The 5,335-nt window shown below is 37.2% G+C and overlaps 1 non-coding gene across 1 annotated transcript; it reads left to right on the forward strand.

The window, feature by feature from the left end:
• Positions 1-2,768: 2,768 nt before the first annotated feature.
• Positions 2,769-2,876, forward strand: LOC112761185 (small nucleolar RNA R71). The gene has a single exon (XR_003181593.1). It is a non-coding gene; the product is annotated as a small nucleolar RNA R71 (small nucleolar RNA).
• The last annotated feature ends 2,459 nt before the right edge of the window (positions 2,877-5,335 follow it).

A 5,335-nucleotide genomic window follows, 5' to 3' on the forward strand; every position in this document is an offset into this window, starting at 1 on the left:
CCCATGACTCGGAGGTGGAAGCTTTTGTCTTCCCTTTCCCTTTTCTAGATGATTCTCCGGTCTTGGGTGCCATCAATGGTAATGGAAAAACAAAAAGCTTATGCTTTTACCACACCAAACTTAGAATATTGCTCGCCCTCGAGCAAGAGAAGAAATAATAGATGAAGAAGAAGAAGAAAATATAGAGGAAAGGGGGGAGGGGTGTATTCAGCCAAGATGAGAAGAGAGGGTTGTGTTGTGTGAAAATGAGGAAGAATGGAGGGCTTTATATAGGGAAGGGAGGGGGGGTAAGGTTCGGCCATAAGGGTGGTTTTTGGGTGGGAAATTGATTTTGAATTTTGAAGGTAGGTGGGGTTTATGAAGTAGGTTTATGGGGAAGAGTGGATGGATGTGAGTGGTAAAGTGGTTATAGGGAAGAGAGATCGGGGTGATTGGTGAAGAGTTTTGGGGAAGAGTGTTTATGGGATTGTGTGAAAGAGGGGTGAGAAGAAGTGAGTGAAGGTAGGTAGGGATCCTGTGGGGTCCACAGATCCTGAGGTGATCCTGTGAGGTCCACAGATCCTAAGGTGTTCAAGGATTTACAACCTTGCACCAAATTAGGCATGCAAAATGCCCTTGCACACAACTCTGGGCGTTCAGCGCCAGATTGGTGCTTGTTCTGGGCGTTGAACGCCCATTTGTTGCCCATTTCTGGCGTTGAACACCAAAACCATGCTTGTTCTGGGCGTTCAGCGCCAGCTCTTCTCCAGGGTGCAATTCTGGCGTTCAAACGCCCAGATGCTGCCCATTTTGGGCGTTCAGGGCCAGAACCATGCTCTGTTCTGGCGTTGAACGCCAGCCAGATGCTTCTTACTGGCGTTTAAACGCCAGTAAGGTCTTCCTCCAGGGTGTGATTTTTCTTCTGCTGTTTTTGATTCCGTTTTCAATTTTTTTATTTATTTTGTGACTCCACATGATCATGAACCTAATAAAATATGAAAGAACAAAAAAAATAAAATTAGATAAATAAAAATTGGGTTGCCTCCCAACAAGCGCTTCTTTAATGTCAATAGCTTGACAGTGGGCTCTCATGGAGCCTCACAGATATTCAGAGCATTATTGAGACTTCCCAACACCAAACTTAGAGTTTGGATATGGGAGTTCAACACCAAACTTAGAGTTTGGTTGTGGCCTCCCAACACCAAACTTAGAGTTTGACTGTGGAGGCTCTGGTTGACTCTGTTTTGAGAAAAGCTTACTGTGCCTCTTTTTCATGTTTACAGAAGGGTAACCTTGAGTTGTAAACACAAGGGAGTCCTCATTCAATTGAAGGACTAATTCACCTCTGTCAACATCAATCACAGCTCTTGCTGTGGCTAGGAAAGGTCTTCCAAGGATGATGGATTCATCCTCATCCTTCCCAGTATCAAGGATTATGAAATCAGCAGGGATGTAAAGGCCTTCAACCTTTACTAACACGTCCTCTACTTGTCCATAAGCCTGTTTTCTTGAATTGTCTGCCATCTCTAATGAGATTTTAGCAGCTTACACCCCATAGATTCCCAGTTTCTCTATTACAGAGAGGGGCATGAGGTTTATCCCTGAACCAAGGTCACACAGAGCCTTTTCAAAGATCATGTTGCCTATGGTACAAGGTATTACGAACTTTTCAGGATCCTGTTTCTTCTGAGGCAATGTCAGTTTATCCAGATCACTTAGTTCATTGGTGAACAAGGAGGTTCATCTTCCCAAGTCTCAATACCAAATAATTTGGCATTCAGCTTCATGATTGCACCAAGGTACTTGGTAACTTGCTCTTCAGTAACATCCTCATTCTCTTCAGAAGATGAATACTCGTCAGAGCTCATGAAGGGCATAAGGAGGTTCAATAGAATCTCTATGGTCTCTAGATGAGTCTCAGATTCCTTTGGTTCCTCAAAGGGAAACTCCTTATTGATCACTAGACGTCCCAGGAGGTCTTCCTCACTGGGATTTACGTCCTCCCCTTCCTCTCTAGGTTCGGCCGTGTTGAGTATGTCAATGGCCTTGCACTCTCCTTTTGGATTTTCTTCTGTATTGCTTGGGAGAGTACTAGGAGGGATTTCAGTGATCCTTTTACTCAGCTGGCCCACTTGTGCTTCCAAATTTCTAATGGAGGACCTTGTTTCATTCATGAAACTTACAGTGGTCTTAGATAGATCAGAGACTAAGTTTGCTAAATTAGAGGTATTTTGTTCGGAGTTCTTTGTCTGTTGCTGAGTGGATGATGGAAAAGGTTTACTATTGTTAAACCTATTTCTTCCACCATTATTAAAGCCTTGTTGAGGCTTTTGTTGATCCTTCCATGAGAGATTTGGGTGATTTCTCCATGAGGGGTTATAAGTGTTTCCATAAGGTTCACCCATGTAATTCACCTCTGCTATTGCAGGGTTTTCAGGATCATAAGCTTCTTCTTCAGAAGATGCCTCTTGAGTACTATTGGATGCAGCTTGCATTCCATTTAGACTCTAAGAAATCATATTGACTTGCTGAGTCAATATTTTATTCTAAGCCAATATGGCATTCAGAGTATGAATTTCAAGAACTCCCTTCTTCATAGGCGTCCCATTACTCACAGGATTCCTCTCAGAAGTGTACATGAACTGGTTATTAGCAACCATGTCAATGAGTTCTTGAGCTTCTGCAGGCATTTTCTTTAGGTGAATGGATCCACCTGCAGAGGTATCCAATGACATTTTAGCTAATTCAGACAGACCATCATAGAATATGTCCAGGATGGTCCATTCTGAAAGCATGTCAGAAGGACACTTTTTGGTCAGTTCTTTGTATCTCTCCCAAGCTTTATAGAGGGATTCACCTTCTTTCTGTCTGAAGGTCTGAACATCCACTCTAAGCTTACTGAGCTTTTGAGGAGGAAAGAACTTGGCTAAGAAAGCCTTGACCAGCTTATCCCAAGAGTTCAGGCTATCCTTAGGTTGAGAGTCCAACCATACTTTAGCTCTGTCTCTTACAGCAAAAGGGAAAAGCATGAGCCTGTAGACTTCAGGATCTACTCCATTAGTCTTAACAGTATCACATATCTGCAAGAATTCAGTTAAGAACTAAAAAGGATCTTCAGATGGAAGTCCATGAAACTTGCAATTCTGCTGTATCAGAGAAACTAATTGAGGTTTAAGCTCAAAATTGTTTGCTCCAATGGCAGGAATGGAGATGCTTCTTCCATGTAAATTGGAAATAGGTGCAGTAAAGTCACCAAGCATCCTCCTTGCATTATTATTATTTTCGGCTGCCATCTCCTCTTCCTGTTCGAAAATTTCTGAAAGGTGCTTGTTGGATTGTTGTAATTTAGCTTCTCTTAGTTTCCTCTTCAGCGTCCTTTCAGGTTCTGGATCTACTTCAACAAGAATATTCTTGTCTTTGCTCCTGCTCATATGAAAAAGAGGGAACAGAAAAATAATAATAATAGGGATCCTTTTTACCACAGTATAGAGGTCCCCGTGTGAGTAGAAGAAAAGAAGAAGAAAAGAATGTAATGTAAGGAAAGAAACACAAGGGTGAGGAGAGCAGAGATGTGAGATGAGAGAGAATTTTCAAAAATAATTTTTGAAAAAGAGTTAGTGATTTTCAAAAACAGTTTTTGAAAAAGGTTAGTAATTTTCGAGAATTAAAATAAAAAATTAAAATAATTAGTTAATTAAAAAGAAATTTTGAAAAAGAGGGAAGATATTTTCGAAAATTAGAGAGAGAGGGAGTTAGTTAGGTAGTTTTGAAAAAGATAAAAAACAAACAAAAAGTTAGTTAGTTAGTTGAAACAAATTTGAAAATCAATTTTGAAAAGATAAGAAGATAAGAAGTTAGAAAGGATATTTTAAAATCAAATTTTGAAAAAGATAAGATAAAGAGATATTTTTGAAAAGGTATGATTGAAATTAGTTTTGAAAAAGATTTGATTTTTAAAATCACAATTAATGACTTGATTCACAAGAAATCACAAGATATGATTCTAGAACTCAAAGTTTGAATCTTTCTTAACAAGCAAGTAACAAACTTGAAATTTTTGAATCAAAACATTAATTGATGATGTTATTTTCGAAAACTAGGAGATAAAGATAAGAAAAAGATTTTTGAAAAATATTTTTAAAATTTTCGAAAATAAATAAGAAAAATGAAAAAGATTTGATTTTTGAAAAAGATTTTGAAAAAGATAAGATTTTTAAATTGAAAATTTGATTTGACTCATAAAAACAACTACATTTTAAAAAGTTTTGAAAAAGTCAACTCAAATTTTTGAAATTTATGAGTGAAAAAGGGAAGGATATTTTTTTGATTTTTGAATTTTTAATGATGAGAGAGAAGAACATGAAAATGATGCAATGCATGAAGATTTTTAGATCAAAACAATGAATGCATGCAAGAATGCTATGAATGTCAAGATGAACACCAAGAACACTTTGAATGTCAAGATGAACATCAAGAACTTATTTTTGAAAATTTTTTAATGCAAAGAAAACATGCAAGACACCAAACATAAAAATTTTTCATGTATATACACTATGAATGCAAAAATGCATATGAAAAACAAGAAAAGACACAAAACATGAAAACATCAAGATCAAAGAAGAAGACTTACCAAGAATAACTTGAAGATCATGAAGAACACTATGAATGCATGAATTTTTCGAAAAATGCAAGATGAATATGCAATTGGCACCAAACTTTCAACTTGACTCAAGACTCAAACAAGAAACATGAAATATTTTTTATTTTTATGATTTTATGATTTTTTTGTATTTTCTTTTAATTTTTTCGAAAATCATTTGAAAAAGAAAAATAACGATTCCAAAATTTTTAATATGAATTCCAGGAATCTTGCACTCTTATTCTAAAGCTCCAATCTGAGGGGTTAGGCATGGCTTAATAGCCAGCCAAGCTTTAGTATGTAACTCAGACATGCCACAGCTGACATACCAATTAACCTGCCTCTATGCTGATGGTTGGAAGCCCCTATCCAAAAGAATTAGACATGGCTTTACAGCCAGCCAGGCTTCAACATGCTTCATGAAACTCTAGAATTCATTCTTAAAAATTCTGAAGAAAAATATTTTTGAAAACATTTATTTATTTATTTATTTATTTTAGAAAACAGATGAGAAATTTTTGAAAGGTTTTTGAAAAATTTTTGAAAATAAAACAAAAAGAAAATTACCTAATCTGAGCAACAAGATGAACCGTCAGTTGTTCAAACACGAACAATCCCCGGCAACGGCGCCAAAAACATGGTGCACGAAATTGTGATCTCAGGCAACGGCGCCAGAAACTATGTACGCACGTCTTAATAAATCGTTTTTCATTCACA

Source organism: Arachis hypogaea, chromosome 16 (assembly GCF_003086295.3).
Source record: "Arachis hypogaea cultivar Tifrunner chromosome 16, arahy.Tifrunner.gnm2.J5K5, whole genome shotgun sequence".
Lineage (NCBI taxonomy): Eukaryota > Viridiplantae > Streptophyta > Magnoliopsida > Fabales > Fabaceae > Arachis > Arachis hypogaea.